This window comes from Myotis brandtii, unplaced genomic scaffold (genome assembly GCF_000412655.1).
Source record: "Myotis brandtii unplaced genomic scaffold, ASM41265v1 scaffold73, whole genome shotgun sequence".
In the NCBI taxonomy this organism is placed as follows: Eukaryota; Metazoa; Chordata; class Mammalia; order Chiroptera; family Vespertilionidae; genus Myotis; species Myotis brandtii.
The window spans coordinates 63,573-81,015 of NW_005370886.1; the positions used below are offsets into that span (position 1 = coordinate 63,573).

General features: G+C 41.1%; 1 long non-coding RNA gene across 1 annotated transcript; it reads left to right on the plus strand.

Moving 5' to 3' along the window:
* The first annotated feature begins 3,892 nt into the window (after nucleotides 1-3,892).
* Nucleotides 3,893-14,076, plus strand: LOC106724126. The gene is made up of 2 exons (XR_001359884.1): nucleotides 3,893-4,050; nucleotides 12,590-14,076. It is a non-coding gene; the product is annotated as an uncharacterized LOC106724126 (long non-coding RNA).
* The last annotated feature ends 3,367 nt before the right edge of the window (nucleotides 14,077-17,443 follow it).

A 17,443-nucleotide genomic window follows, 5' to 3' on the forward strand; every position in this document is an offset into this window, starting at 1 on the left:
GTGTGTGTGTGTGTGTGTGTGTGTGTGTGTGTGTGTGTGTGTGTGTGTTTTCATATGGAAATAGTGCTAGGATCATTTATTGAAGACTCCATCACCTCCCCATTGATCTGCAATACCACTTCTGTCATACATTAATAGTCCACATATGCCTTGTTTTGTTTCTGGGCCTCCTATTCTGATCTAAAAGCCTTTCTTTCTACTCCTACACCAACACCCCACTGCCTTAGTTACTATGTGTTTAAACTGAATCATGATATCTAATGGAGCAATTCCTCCAACTTTGATCTTCTTCATAGGAATTATTTCTTGCTGCATAAAAAGCACCTCAAAACTTAGTGGCTTAAAACAACAGCTTTTATTATATCTAATGACTTAATGAGTGAGTCATTTTGGCAGGGCTTGAATGGCTAATTTCTTTGCTCCTTAGGTGCAAATTGAGGTCAGTCAGTGGTATTCTGTTGGGAGCTAGGCTGCACTGGAGGGTCCAAGATAGCTTCACTCATATGTCTGGTACTTTGAAGGAGATATTTGGAAGGCTGGAATCAACTGAGTCCCTCTCTCTATCCATGTAGTCTCAGGGCAAGCTCACTGGTATGTCCAGCAGGTATTCAGATTTTTTACATGGTGGTTCAGGGCAAGAGTTACCAGATACAGCAAATAAAAATAGGCTATCTCCAGAAAAAAACTGTTATTTACATAAACAACAAATACTTTTTTATTATAAGTATGTCCATACAAGATTTTCAACATACTTATGCTAGCATTTACTTGCTGAGTTTCTGAAATACAAATTTAACCGTATACCCTTATGTTACCTAACTATCTTCTTCAGGGCTTGTATAGACCAAAGCAGAAGCTGTAACCCATCATAAAGTTTAAAGCCCTACTTAACACATACTCCTTAAAATGATCCTATTCATTTTATAATGACTACTTTGTCTTATCAAAACAAGTAAACATATAGCATTATAATCAGATAATAATTCTGCTTCAAGCATAGACCACATTAATATTAACTTCAGGCAAGCCATAAATAAGCAAAACTTCTGGGGTAATTGGATGTTTGGGAGTTGCTTTTCTCCCCCTCCATCCTTTTAAATAAAAACACACACATTGCTTACAATTCAACACACTTATTTTCTAATAGTCAGTACTTAAAATATCAGCCACATGTGCCAAAATTATAGTCTTTCTTCTTCTCATCTTTATGACCAATATTAATGGCCAAGAAATACTAATAAACTACCACATCATGAGCCAGATACTAAACAAAATTTCTGACTGTGTATTCAGCTGCCCACCCTTGGTAAGTAAATGAACAGTACAGAATTTCTATTTACTCACACCCCCCACCAAATTGAAAGTTAAGATTAAATAAAATGTAGATGTCAAATATGTGATAGCTTTGCTTTCACTTTACAACAAAACAACAACAAACACAGAAACCTACCACCAAATTGCTTATAATTTGTAATAAAAGTGTAGACAGCTTTCAAACAATGATCAGCTACAACATGAACTCTTGCTTTTAGAATTCATTGTGTAATTGTCATTTTTCTCCTCTCCTTTCACTTCATGCTGTTTTGCAGTATATCATTTTGTTGCCGGTGGTTTTTTTTTAATTCATCTTATTTCACTTTTTATTGTTTCATGTCCAATTTCTTCTAAAGTAAATTCCTAAAGGTCATAGGCATACCTCTTATTGGCAGCACTAAAATTAAATATCCCAAGGTCTTCTGCCTCTGTCTCCCTCTCCTAATATCACTGTTCATCACCAGTGGCTACTAAAGCAGTTATGTGAGCCACTTTTGCCAGATCATAGAAGCAAAGACACAAGAATAATTTTCCAGAAGTGAAGTTCATTCAATATTGCATTAGAGTCTACAGAGACTTTAGGATCTCTCATATAGATGTCTTGTCAAACCTGAGAGCCTCCAGCAGTCTCAGAAATCTTAGGTTTGAAAAATAACAAGTGGCTTGGATCCACAGTGGCTTTCAGACAAAGGATTATAGGCTATAAAGGTGTGAAATCAAATGACCCATGGAATGCTATGGATATCTGCATTCCCATCAGCTGTACCTTAGCAGTAATAGACAAATGAATAAAATTAAGCTTGGAATTCCTAACCCTCCCAAATCTGCATTTTCTCAATTTCACAAAGTGGAAGAGCTGAGTTTCTCCCCATTCCAACTCCATCAAAGATATTTCCTCCTTTGTATTGAGGAGGCTCATCTACTAAAGCTATCTTTTTCCTTAAATTAGGGGGTTGTTCTTGCATCTTTGCAGGAACAATCGTTTGAGATTATCTAGAAACAATGAAATTAGGAGCTCCATTAAAGGTGAGCATTAGTGATCCCTGCTGGGTGGGTAAGGAAATGAGGTTTGGGCTGTGGGTTGTCTTTCTGTAAACTGAAGATGTTGGAGACCTTGAACCCTAGGTCTGCTCTGATTCTGATGATCTGTCTCTGTCTCAGTCCTTAGCCTGACAGACAAAGAGGAGGACACAAAGTGCTTTAGGACCCTGAAGAGATTAGCTGGTGCCTCATTCCACTGATCATGTTTATCTCAGCATGCCCACACAGAATCTCTCAGGAATTGGACACTGCTGAGAGGAATAGAAAGGGGAAGGGTACCTTCTACGTGAGACTGTGGTAGTCAATTAATTATACAGACATGATCAGAGCAAGGACGATGGGCCAGGTACAGAAAGAAGGTCACCAGGGCTGAAAGCCCCAAATGCCTAACAAAGGACAAATTGTAGCGTGGGACCTCACCCCTAGGGTGACCTTTCCTCCCTTAGCATATCCATGGTCATGCAGTTTGGATCCCCTAACCTTTCCTCCTTAGAGATAATATCTAGGTTTCGATTGTATTTCAGCTCCAAACCCAGAAAGGCAGCGAAAGCAGCCACAGCTGACTTCAGAATCCGCTGCATTTGGATAATGACCCCCTTCCCTGGCAATGATCAATCAACCAGTGGATACCTAGACCCTGAAAAGGACATCTGGAAAACTGCTGAATATTCTATTAAGATCTTCCCCTGGGACCTCCCCTAAAATCCTCATCATTAAAACCCTTAGGATGGAGGACCCAGCGCCTCTCTCTTCTGGGAGATACCCCTACCTTTCCCTTACCTCTTTCCTGTCCCTAGGTTTGTTACCATTACCTTCCTCACTCCCAAGTTCCAAGGGCCCTTCCTTTACCTCTATAACTTATTTCCTAAGCTCATTTCTTCTACAAATTACTTATTCTACCTTTGTGATTTTATAAACACATGTTCTTATAGTTTGAGTCTTGGCTCTGAATTTTTTTCCTAGCCAAAACTCAAGTACTGAGGTTTCTGGACCCAGATTTGATCTGACCCCACTGGTCTAACACCTCGTGCCCTTCCACCGCCTATAACAATGTTTGGTTAAGTTCAGAAAGAGAGGTTCAGGATAGTAAAGATTCCAAGGGACGTCCAAATCTCCCAGGCAGAGGGCACCTATGCTGAAAATTCTTTCCAATTCAACCAGCAGTTACCCAGCTCCCTCTTTATGTCAGGCACCCTTTTAGACACAGGGATAAAACAACGAATTACACCAGGGTTCCTGTTGTTAAGGTCCAACCAGATGGGTGCGCCTCTCTCCAGAGCCTGGAGGTTGTCAACCGGTTGTTGCCCCAATCTCAACTTGTTTCTCCACTTCCTAATGGGCAGAAGCTTGGAATAAACTAGTCTCTCTTGACCCGATCGAAGTCCGTGCCCGGCTTTCTGGCTAGCAGTGGTGGGGAGGGGCAGGGCGGAAGCAGCCAGGACGCCTTGACCTCATTTCATTCCCCTGGTTTCCCCTTTCTTGGGTGCGCCCACGTGACCACCTTCCCCTAAATAAAGTTGAAACATCTCTAGGCTGCGCTCAGTTGCTGAGGGAGTCGGCACCAAGAGTGAGCTTCTCTAGCTGCAGCAGTCCCCTGTTGGCATCTCGCCACCCTCCAACACACACAGCCCTGCACCCTCGGATCAGAGCCGTCATCCAGAGCCCAGCTCAGTGCCTATTACATGAACTGCACAGGTATTAAGCCCCGCTCACCCATCAGATGAAAAGGTGCATGGGTGGGTGGTGGGGCTTTGGCTTTGACGAAAAGAGCTGGGCTGGAGGGAGCGGGAGTCTAGAGGTAAAGAGCAAGTTTTATGCTTTAAGTAACACTTGTAACGATGGATCCGGTTTGTGCGTGTGGGGACTGCTGAGAGCTTGAGGCTTCAGGGAGGTGGCGTTGGACTCCATGGGAAAAGTGCTGTGTACTGGGAGTCCAAAAGCCTGGGGTTTCTCCTCAACCCAGCCTCAGCCTTGCAGTATAACCTTGAGAGAAGAGGCTTCCTTAACCTCTCTAAACCTCAGTTTCCTCACTTGCAAGAACTAGGCTCAGGCTCGCGCTGATTCCAGCTAGTAATGCTGCTGAAAGCGCGGAAAAGACAATGGCGGAAAGGCTGGCGCACCGGTGCGGAGGACTGCGGACTTGAGGCACAGCATTAGAGCCCGCTGGGTGGGGCAGAGACCTTTTTAAAAATGCGGAGGGGACCGACATATGGGGGCGGGGTCTGGCGCTTATCTCTGGGGCACTCACTCCCTTGGCACCGGCGTGCGGATCCAGCTGCAGCTGTGGACAGAGATTGGGTCGAAAGGCCCGACCGCAGAGCTGCCGGTTCCTTCCAATTGGGCCGGTGTCCAATCGGATTCCTGGGCCTTACGTGTGGCAGTGGGATCCAAACTTGCTTGATAAGGGTTTCCAGAGTGCCTAGGCTCCTCCCTGGCCACCCCTCCCCAAGATGCGTCTGCTCTGGGATGCCTGGGAGGAAGGGAGGGGGCAGGGAAGAGAAGGGCAGTAGTGGTCGGTGATGCCGCCGGAATTCTGTCATCCAGCGGTTGCCAAGCCTCCAATATCAATTCAGGAGGGCCCTCTATCCCAATACAGTCCTTGAGGTAACAGCTGAGAGACCATGCCCCACCTGGAATGGGGGTGGACAACCCTCCAGGAGCCCAGAGGCAGTGATCCCCCCAGACAAAACCAGAGAGTGCTTTTGAGACACAGGTTTCATCTCACATTGAGGGAGGGGTGGAATGGGGTGGGGTGTGGTGGAGCAGAGCAGGCAAACATATTGGCCTAGGTAGAAGATGGCATTTATTCATTCCAGATCCTTATCTGGTTTTAACATAAGAAACATTCAAACTTGTGAAGAATTTTTGTGAGTTTATTTGAGCCAAACTGTTGACAATTGCAGGGAAGCAGAATCTCAACAGGATTGAGATAATGCTCTGGAGAATGGCAGTTTTGCACCTTGTTTTATACATTATAATCAAAAGAGGAGAGGCCAGGCCTGCATGGCTCAGTGGTTGAGCATCGACCTATGAACCAGGGGGTCACAGTTCTATTCCCAGTCAGGGCTCATGCCCAGGTTGCTGGCTCAATCCCCAGTGTGCAGAAGGCAGCCGATCAATGATTCTCTCTCATCATTGATGTTTCTCTCTCGCCCTCTCTGGGCTACATGAAATCCATTGGTGATAGATTAGGGAGGTGGGAGAAACCTCTGGGAATGGATAAAAAGTAAAATGATAGATACATAACTTCTTTTACTTAGGTGAGTACAGGATAGTTTAACAGTCAACAATTAACTCAGTAACAATGAGGGGATTTGTGGTCTCCACAGAGAGGTGCCTGTACTTTGAGGCATCCAGAAAAAGGGAAATTACTTTGTTTTTGCAAAGGCATGTTAATCAGGCATGTTATCTTAGATGCAAAAAGACAAATGGACAGGTTTAGTTAAGGTGAAGATTAACCTTTGTTAGGGAAAAATACTGCCTTAGGACATGACTACCCACCATAAACTGCTTTTAGTTTAAAAAAGTTTTAGTTTCAGACTATCCTTTGTGGTTACTTTAGCTAGCCAAGTTAGCATGTGGCCCCTTTTCATCCATACTGGCATCTTCCTCTGACAGCAGTAGCAGCTGCACCAACCATCTGAATGGCCCAGAAGATGGAAGCCTGAAGGGGAGAATAGTGCTCTGAGTCTAGGCCATCTGTATTGGACCTAAGGTACCCTGGGAAGGGTAGAGCTAGGGAAGGTTATAAGCCCCCAGTTCTTTCCTCCTTTTGAATCCTAGACTGTGCCCCCATCCCTCCTCATTACCTTCACTAGGCTAGGACAGTATAGTACTCCTATCTTCCTATCTTGAAAGCAAATATCTTATTCTAGACCCAACCGTTTTGGCTCAGTGGATAGAGCACCGGCTTGCAGACTGAAGGGTCCCAGGTTCAATTCCAGTCAAGGGCATGTACCTTGGTTGTGGGCACACCCAGTAGGGAGTGTGCAGGAGGCAGCTGATCGATGTTTCTAACTCTCTATCCCTCTCTGTAAAAAGTCAATAAAATATATTTTAAAAAATATCTTATTCTACCCCAGTTATCAATGCACTTTCAATTCCTTGACTTGGGAGTGGTAATAATTTTTCTCTCATAGTACCCATCACCTCTATTTTCCATCAACAAGTAACTATTAAGACTCCAACCATGACTAGGACTTGAGCTGGGATTCAAAAAGAAATGACAATTCAGTGACATGGTCTGGTGGGACAGATAGATAACCATTATAGTTATGGAGCCACTGCCCCACCTCAGTTTCTACTCCTGTATAAAGTGGGATTTAGGTTAGTCAGAGATGCAGGGCTCTGTTCATAGGAAGGACACACACACACACACACACACACACACACACACACTCTTATGGTACAGTCAGAAGCTAATTTTGGGTTGGGGGAGGAAATTGATCTGCTAAAGCAATATATCTAGACTTAGGTAAGGAAATAGATTTACAGATTGTTGTGGAAGAATAAAGAGGTGACAGTAATTTTCAATGTGTGGTTTTCAAAGATGGTCTCTAACCATGTCTAGACCTGCAATGCAACCCTGGCTGTCCCATATTTCTTTCTAGTGGCTTTAAGTGAAGACTAGCTCAACATCAGACTACTGAAGTAAGCAGTGTGCTGGTACCTGCTCTTCCTTAGCAGCACTACTTTAGAGAAATGTAGCCCTTGAAAACTTGACTGCAGACTTAATACTTTAGTGCTAGGCTGCTTTAAGGGTAGCCATATTTTATGTTTTTGTTTTAATATTTGTATTTGAAAATCTTTTTAGTCCCAAGTTAGGTGAAAGACATTTTTTATTACCACCTATGCTTAAGTAAAATTAAAACAGACACATAATAACCACCAATTACTCTTACAAACATATATAAAAGAGAAAGTTTTAGGTCATGGAGTTTTGTGTATTTTTTTGTTTTGTTTTGTTTTTCAATTCAGGGGCTATTCCCCCCCCTCCCCCCATATTAATCCTCACCCGAGGATATTTTTCCATTGATTTTCAGAGAGAGGGGGAGAGACAGAGAGAGAAACATCAATGTGAGAGAGATACATGGATTGGTTGCCTCCAGCACGTGCCCCAACCAGGGTTGGGATAGAGCCTGCAACTGAGGTATGTGTCCTTGACCAGAATTGAACTGGGGACCCTTAAGTCCTAAGGCCGACACTCTGTCCACTGAGCCAAACTGGCTAGGGCTAGGCCATGGAGTCTTGTTTTCTGTTTCATTTTTTATTTTTTCTTGCTCGTCTATTCATAAACAGTATGGGAACTATTTTTCCTTGGGGAGGAGTCATAAGGTATAGAAGAAGAGAATGAGAGAAAGGAGTGAAGACCAGAGCATATCCTTAAAGGCACTAGTAAGTGATCAATATGAGTTGGCTTCACAAAGTTTCTGGAAACTTCAGATGCTGGATTTCAGGAATGAGAAAAGAACAAGCTAATTGACTTGAACATGTGATACCTACACTGAAAGGACTCACTTTCAAGATGGTACCTGAGGCAGGGTACTGAAGCAAGGAAGCTGGAGGCCTTCTATGTTTCTTTAGCTGAATCCCACCCCTCTGTATCCTCTGTTTGTATGCAACACACACACACACACACACACACACACAACACACACACACTTTAGTTAGATGAGTTTTTGTTGAATTCACTTGAAATCAAGGAATAAATCTGAGGCCTTCAATTACCCCACTCCCACCCTCATTCTCTTTTTCTTGGAATTTCTCTTTAGAGTTTAAACTTGGCTAAACAGAGGAAATGGGACAGGACATTGCATAGACATAATAAAATCACTAATTGGCTCATTTAAAATTTCATTATATTTCTTGTTATTCAAAACCAAATCTGTACTTTTAGTGAATGACTTGTATAACTAATTATGAAAGCCCCTCCTGATATAAATAATTGTTCATTCATGTGATTTGACAGTGGCATGGAAAAGAGAAGGAACTCTGGGTTTATTTTCCTTCTGTGGGCTACTCCATTACAATAATAAGATTCCAGTTTTTGAGGGCAAAGATGGGGTCTGGGCAGATAGTTAAATGGGGACCTTTTTTTTGTTTATTTGGGTTTTTTTGCCTTTTTTCTGAGAAAAAATATGTCTTGATCTTTTTAAAATATATATTTCTATTATTTTCAGAGAGGGAGAGATAGAAACATCACTGATGAGAGAGAATTATTGATTGGCTTCCTCCTGCAGGCCCTACACTGGGGATCGAGCCCGAAACCCGGGCATGTGTCCTGACCAGGAATAGAACTGTGACCGCCTGGTTCATAGGTTGACACTTAACCACTGAGCCATGTGGGCCAGGCTACTTTAATCTTAATGAGCTTATTATTTTACTTGAATATATTATAGATGGAGAAGAGATTATTCTGTTGTAGAAACCACCATCTGATAAGTTGTCCCTGGCACAGAACAACTGGTGACATAAATTCTTTTGCGGATTGTAATCTCCTGATAGAGCCAAAATCTGTTGCCATGATTTCCATGGTCTGTTGAACAGAAAAGATGTGACTAGCTCTTGGCCACAAACTAGATTGCACAGTCAATAAGATCTGCTTCCATGAACCCAAGACTGCTCTTGTTATCGGAAAGGGGACCTGGCCCTGAGCAGGTCTGCTTAGAGCCAACCAATAGTGTGTGGGTTCTTGACTTTGTGCAGGAAGAATTTCACAACACTAGTCCAGGTGAATTTTAGAAGACATTTACTAAAGCTGGGAACATTACAACAAGGTAGGGCTTAGCATAGAACAGGGGTCTTCAAACTACGGCCCACGGGCCACATGCAAATACAAATATTGTATTTGTTCCCGTTTTGTTTTTTTACTTCAAAATAAGATATGTGCAGTGTGCATAGGAATTTGTTCATAGTTTTTTTTAAAACTATAGTCTGGCCCTCCAACGGTCTGAGGGACAGTGAACTGGCCCCCTGTTTAAAAAGTTTGAGAACCCCTGGTATAGAAGCAGCAACAGGAGAGCCTAGGCTGGGCTTCCTTAGCTCTCTGGAAAGTCAGAGAAAAGGGGGCCTTGGGGACAGATTCAGAGTAGTAGCCTGGGATGAGCTGCTGCTGCCCATTACTCCCCTGGTTGCAAGTCTCTTGGGGAAATAGAGTTTAGGAGATATACTCCTAGGGGCATGAAGAGAGGGAAGAATAGGGGGAAGGAAATGACAGGGGCAGTTACCCAGAGGGAGAGGGTGAGCTGAGTTTTTTGTTTTGAGGCTTTTATCTCTCTTGTAGGCTAGAATTTTAGGGGAGGTCTCAGGGGAGGGTTTTAGCAGAATATTCATCAGCTTTCCAGGTGTGTCCTTTCCGGGTCATGGTCTCCACTGATTGGCCAGTGTCAAGGCAGGGAGTCATTAGTCATTGCTGTTGGTTCTGGTGTAGTCCACCTGGTTTTGCTGCTTTTCTGGAACTGGAGCTTAAATACAACTGAGGCCTAGATGTTATCTCTAGGGATGTGAATTTCTATATCTGCTGTAAATTGCTCTGCCAGTTTGTTCAGCTATCTGTCTCAGTTTTCCTATTCTACTTATCCTGGCTTACTGGCCTGTCTCACTCTGACTAATGAATGGGGACAGTTTTTAAAGGTAATTTGAAAAGGGTTTGCTGAAGCACACTACTTCCCTTGGTTGCCAAAGCAAGCTCAGCAGCAGCTCTCTAATTGAGACAAGTACTTCACAGTGAATCTTTAATCCATGACTTAATTGGCATTGGAAACTTGGTATTTCATTCTCTGCTGCAGGCAGAATATCACTTTGAAAGTGCTAAACATGTCTCCCATCTTCCTAGTTGGACTCTCAGGATTTTAAACTGAAAAATAAGGGAAACTGCTTAAAGCCTCTGCCAGCTATGACAGTCTAGGATTCTATGACTTGATGAAACTCCAAGATATATCTCCAACTACACTGGTCCCTCTAATGAAGCCAGAAACAGATCTGGAAAGGGAGGGGGTGATGTTCTTTAAAGAATAAATTGGCCTTTTGGGGGAAGAACATACAGAGGGCCTCAAAATATCTCTGCCCTCTGGTATCTGCACAAACCAGAGAAGAGAAATGTAAGCCTTCCATTTTGCCTGCCTTGCTCTACCAAGATAAGTGGGTCACTTTAAAAGGAGAAGTTACAAGGCATAGGGGCTGTTGAAATGCAGTGCAATGGAACCCCAGCTCCTCTCTCAAAAGATGAACTTACCTTGTCATTTTCATTTTCAGTTTTTTTATCATTTTATCCAAATGACATAATGGTGTTGTCATTGAACTCTTTGAATGTGAGTAAAATATACCCCCCATATTCATCAAGGAACTATCAGAAGCTGCATTTTTTCAAATGGCACACACCAAAACAAATAAATTGCTCAAAATGGGGATTATTCTGAGCTATATCTTAGAGTCACTAATGGGAGCATTTTTCTGTAACACTTCTGCACTGTGTTGTACATTTTGGGCAGTAGAACATAATGTTTACTGCCTGTATCTTGAACTTTGACTATATTTTGTTTATATTTCCATAACTTTAACTATTTATCAGGTGTGTACCCTTAAATCCTCTATCCTATCTGTTTGGACTATAGGCCAATATAATTCTTAACAGCCATTTGTAAGCCTCCTGCCACAGGAGAACAAAGACCAAGAAAAACTTGTCCAAGTTTTCTGCCACAGGAGGACAAAGACCAGGAAAACTTGCTGGACACCAGGAACAGACCATATAAGGAGTTAAAACTGTCCTAAAAACACCTGATCACACATTCACTTTCTATCCATATTCCAAGCCCACCAACTCAGCCCCAAGACCTACTGACAACAAGAGCTTCCAGCCAGTGACTACATATAAGGATAAAATTCCAGCTCCTGGGTGCTGCCATCATCAACCTAATATTCCCTTGGCTCAGTGCTATGCAGCCCTTCCCTTTGGATATCCCATCCCCCATCTCCTTTCCTTAAATAAATTCAAATTTTCTTTATCCACCATCTGAGATGACTATTTAACTTGCTTGCATACCACCACGTTAACCTTTCACCATCTTTTTATCAAGGTGTACCATATTTCTTGCCTTAAAGCTTCTCTAAAATCCAGCATTTAAATTATTTTGAAAGTTAACGTTGTGGGAGCATATGTGCTTCTGATTAAGGAAAAGCTTTAATTTACTTCTTTTAATAATAATAGTATGCCAATTTATAGTAAACAGGAGTGTGTTAGAATTGGAAAGTGCTTAATAACACAGTTCATTAGTAATCACAGTCAGTTCTCCATTGCAGAGAGGGCTATGCTATAGATTCGCATTAAAAAACTGATTGCTGCCCTGGCAGTGTGGCTCAGTTGGTTGAGAGTCTTCCCATATACCAAAAGGTGGCTGGTTAGATTCCCGGTCAGGGCACATACCCAGGTTGCAGGCCTGATCCCTGGTCAGGATGCATAAGGGAGGCAACCAATAGAGGTTTCTCACATAGATGTTTCTCTCACTCTAAAAATCAATAAAACTTTAAACAAGAAATATGATTATGGCTTGAGTTGTTATTCCATAAACAAAAGCTACTACTCAGACTGTCTAAATTTAGGTGGAGTTACAGAGAGGTATTGGGGGTAATGATAGGTGGTAATTATGAAAATGACAGTATATAAGCAATCTTTTGAAAAATATGAAGTATTTTCTAAGCATACATTATTTTAAATTTTTTTGTTCTAGATTAACTCCATCATTACATTTCTCACACTGAAACCAGCCACTCAAGGGAACTACTCTAGAATGGAGGTTGAAAATAGTATTGTGCTCTTGTGTGCCACAGGTTATGTGGGTTGGTGTGTTTCCAAAATGACTATTTTACCTTGTTTTTCAGATAATATGGTCCTTTAACTAGAGTTAAAATGTTTACCAAATACATACTATTTGGGCCTGGTTTATTTTTATAGGTGCCCAATTTTCTATAATTTTAGAAAATGCTTAGTTTCTCATTAAAGAGCCTTTAAGGAAAGTCCTTGTTGTCAAAGTCTATGAATATTAACATCCAAAAGAAAGGAGACAGGTTCTGCTGATATCTCTTAAAATATCATGAATATACCCTGTCCTACTTAATCAACGAACTGCCTGTGTCTTGTGTATGCTGCAGTCACTCTTGGGGTTTTAAAACTTTTAAGAAATTTAATTTCAGTAGCCCAATATTAATGGAAAGTTGACTCCACTCTCTTCAAAACCAGATCCTGAGGCCACCTAGTGGAGGTTGCTGCCATTTTCCTGAACAGAGAATCCAAGTCCACTCTTCTGCACCATCTTCAAACCAGGAAGCTGTGAGGGGAACAGTTTCATTGTTGTTGTTTTTTCCAGTGAAATCACCCTTCAACTTAGGATTCATGCCTACCTTCTGGACTTCTGAGGACTATGAGAATGTTGATAAGCTGAATGCAACCATACAGGCTGAAGTCACCCATCTGGAGGCTCCACTTTCCTCCACAGTGGCCTTGATAATAGTGTTGATGATTATTTTCTCATTGGTAATGACTTCCTTTGTGACGTACTGTTTCCACAAGTGGAGGCTGAAAGGTCGCAAGCTGCAGACAGCCCAGGAAGAGTATCAAAGAGATCAGGAGAAATATATATTTCAGAGCTTTCCTGATCTTATAACCTAAAAATGCAATAAACTGACATGAAGTGCGCCATCTGCAACAAAGCAACATAACATGTAACAAGAAATGAAAAAAAAAACATGACATTAGAAGGAATAAAGAAATTAGACATGAAATAATAAGAAGTGAAATAACATGTATTAAAAACCACTGGCAGCAAAATGACATGCTGCAAAACAATATGAAGTGAAAGGAGAGAAGAATGACAATTGTACAATGAATTCTCAAAGCAAGAGTTCATGCAGCTGATCTGTTCAGCTGTTCATTGTTTGTGTGCTGCCTACAGTTTTATTACAGGTTATAAACAATTGGCGGTAGGTTTCTTTGTTGTAAAGTGAAGGCAAAGCTATCACATATTTGACATCTATGTTTTATTTACTCTTAACCTTTGGTTTGGTTGGGAGGTGTGGGTAAATAGAAGTTCTGTACTGCTCATTTACTTACCAAAGGTGGGCAGCTGAATACACAGACAGAAATTTTGTTTAGTATCAGGCTCATGATGTAGTTTACTAGTATTTCTTGGCCATTAATATTGGTCATGAAGATGAGAAGAAGAAAGACTATAATTTTGGCACATGTGGCTGATATTTTAAGTACTGACCATTAGAAAATAAGTGTGTTAAATTGTAAGCAATGTGTGTTTTTTATTTAAAAGGAGAGGGAGAAAATCAACTTCCAAACATTCAATTACCTCACCCTCCGAAATTTTGCTTATTTATGGCTTGCCTGAAGTTAATATTAATCAATGTTGTCTATGTTTGAAGCAGAATTATTGTCTGGTGATAGTGCTGTATGTATACTTGTTTTAATAAGGTAAAGTGATTGTTATAATATGAATGAGGTAATTTTAAAGAGTATGTATTAAGTAGTGCCGACAATTAAAAATATAAAAATTTCTTGGATGTTATAAATGAAATATACTAAATGATATATAGATTCATTATAGAATGTATTGTGCAGCATACCAGTTATTGGATATGAAAGCAGGTAAGCAATCAGTCATACTTTGTGACTCAATAAAGTTATGCATTAAAAATAAAATGCTAGTATTTGGACACTAACAAAGCAATTGTCTTTGGATAAAATTGTTTCCATTAAGTACTTAAGGTAGAGAAGACCCAGTGGTTAAGGTTACTGGAGAACAATTCCTGCACATCAGTGGATGTTTGATAAAAGAAGGAGATGGAATGAAATGGAAGCAAAGGGATTTCTACAGGACAAACATAGTTTTTAAGTCTCAGAGAGAAAAAACAGAGACAAAATACATTATCTCTGTTCTCAATGAACTAACATTCAGATTCAAAATAGACACTTAGAAAAAAGCTAGAAACATTTAAAAAGCACATATAAGGGAATTCAAGTACATGTAGTTAACCAAATTGCCTCTAGGCCTCACCAGCCTGTGGATACATACACCATCTATTAACATCAAGAACTTATAGTTTTCATTCCCACCCCGGCTTGCTAAAGGGACTTCCAGTATTTCTTACAACTTTGCTGGGAGTCTCCAAAGTGTAGGAGTGAGGTGAAGAGAGTGGAGCAATGGTGTTTGCAATCAACATTTCTGCTATAGTCACTACATGATTGCCATGTTTTCTTTTTCATACTCTGTTTCCTTTTGGCAACATCTGCTACCTGCAAAGCTGTTCTAAGGAACCTCACTGTTAACCCTTGAAGATGATATCCATTATGTGGAAGCCAAGTCTCTGCCACTGATTCTATCTCTCAGTTCTTACAAACCACCATTCCTTGGGGTGCCAGAGTAGTGTGAGGTTCCATGTAGAAAGACCTTAACCCAGTGATTCTCAACCTTCCTAATGCCGCGACCTTTTAATACAGTTCCTTATGTTGTGGTGACCCCCAATTTCATTGTTACAAATTGAACATAATTAAAGCATAGTGATTAATCACAAAACCAATATGTAATTATATATGTGTTTTCCGATGGTCTTAGGCAACCCCTTGTGAAAGGGACTTTCGACCCCCAAAGGGGTCACGACCCACAGGTTGAGAACCGCTGCCTTAACCTAATTTCATTCCAGTCTTTGTCACCTGGATTCCAAAAGAGCATTCCTAGTTCCCACGTTAACAAAAATGACTGTGCCTTCCGTCCAAAACACCCAATAATCAAACCCATCCATGGTACAGGGTTGAGAGAAAACACTACACACTCTTTCCCTTGATTCTGGCTCCCCATTATCTCCTGAGACCCATCTTACCCTCCATTTCTTGATTACAAGACAAATACCTTTGTCTCTCCTCCCAATATCAATAATTACAAATTGGACAATGGAAGAAAGGGGTGGGGTCCTAGCCATACTAGGCCCACCTCCTACACCAAAAAAACACAAAAACTACAAGCTGTTATGGTGGTTCAAGATGCAGAAGGGTATGTGGATTAAGAAAATGATCTAAGAGGTGGTATGAATTTATAGGTATTTTATTCCTATAGAAGGATTTTGAGTCATATCTGGAAGGAAAGGAAAAGGGTATTGATGAGAGGAGGAATGAAAAAAGGATTAGAACCTGTGCTGAGATAATGACATTTGTAAAGCTTTAAATATTTGAATCACTCCTTTTTTCCTGAGTTTTCTAAGGGGCATGAGGGATTTGCTATGGATATGGCTTATCCAGAGTGGTAGGTGAAGCTGAAAGATGGGCAAACTGAGTTGAGGGTCAAGGGGGATCCTAGGTCTTTAAGCCAAAGAAGGCATCAAAATGAACTACAAAAAAGAGGGGGGCGGGAAGACTTAGACAAAACATCTTGGGAATTAATGCGATCTGGGGAAAATGGATTGAGTCAGTATGTGGGAAGTCAGTCCCAGGCCAATCTTCAGGCCATGTGATGTTTTCCTCAGTAACTTTTTGCACACTTGCCCTATGTGCAAACTGCTGTAACAAGTAGAACTAACATTTACTCATTAGAATATCACAGGCAAAAGGGTTCTTGCCCACACCCCTCAAGATAGACATCAGATCTATTACGGGGTTTACTGAAAACAAAGTAGATGGAAAGGAGAAAGGGAGGGAGTTTGATGCCTCAAGGGAGCACACACTAATGAAGAATATGGCTCTCTGAACTGCTGTCAGGTCTGGCTTAGATAGGGCTGGGTTCTTCACACAGGTGTAAAGTAGATTTCTTTGCTTTCTAGGTTCTCATGGTGAGCAGATACCGACTGGCACCGGTGCAGAGCAGAGCTCTCTGTTTCCTGGGAGGATGTCAACCAGTGCATGCACAGAATGGAGCTCTTTGTGGAGTACCTGAAGAAAAACTTTAAACTTATTTAGGAGAGCCTTAAAATAATTTAAGAGCATACCCATCCATTTAAAAGAGGCTCATCTAAGAATAAGAGTTTTTTTTTTCTTTCATGTAACAGTCCAATGTATAAGTTCCAAGCTGGCTGATGGTGGTGGGATGAGGGCTTGCTCTATGAAACATTTAAGGACCCAGGCTAATGAAGGAACTGCTGTCTTCAACATGTGGCCTTTACAGATGCTTGGGTTATCACAGTGGTCATTCCAGTACACAAAAGTAGAAAAGAGTAAAGGCGGGTGGGTTTTATGAGCAAGCACATATCACATCTGCCAAAATTCCATTGGAAAGAACTTGGTCATATAGACAACCTCACCACAAGGAAGCTGGTAGTATAGCTGGGCAGCCATATACTGAGCACACTATAGTATATGAGGAGAAAAGATTTTAGAGGACAGCCATACAATGTCCTGCCACAATGTCCTGTTATACTGTGGCTTGGAGGCAAAGGCTTCAGTTCTTTTTAAAAGTCATACTATTGCTGGAAATAAAATAGAAGATGAATGGGTTAATTTTTCAGTGGAGGAAAGTAAGAGTTTCCTCTTGAGAGAATGATAAAAGTGATGGGAGAGGAAGTAATAGAACCAGGTACAGTTTTAAAATTTGATTCAATAGAAAACTGTAGCGTCTTGAGCAGGAATGTGATGATAAAATGATTAAGAATTTCAATAAATCAATATAGGATTTATTCACATATTTATACCCACACATAATTTCAAGCAGGTTTTGGATGAGTTACATAAGACAGGGCACATTTTTTATAAGTCAAAATATAGGCCAGTTTACAAATATTAACTGAAAGAGTAAGACTGGGAGCAGTTAAACTGGGTGCAAGGCTACTCACTATAGATGCTTAAAGACCTAACTATATGAGCAATTGCCATGGAATCAGGAAATAGGATGAAATTTGGAAGCGACACTGTGGCAAAATAATCAGTAACACTTAGAGAATGAATGAAATAGGCAATAAAGGTCAGCAAGTAATAGAAGCAGAAGTAATCAAGAAGCAATACCTGGGTATGAATGGCAGGTAGGCTACCTTGAAAACTTAAGATGTGATCCTGACCTTCAGGAAGATTAAAGTCTTTTTTAGCTGGATCTTGAAGAAATATTAT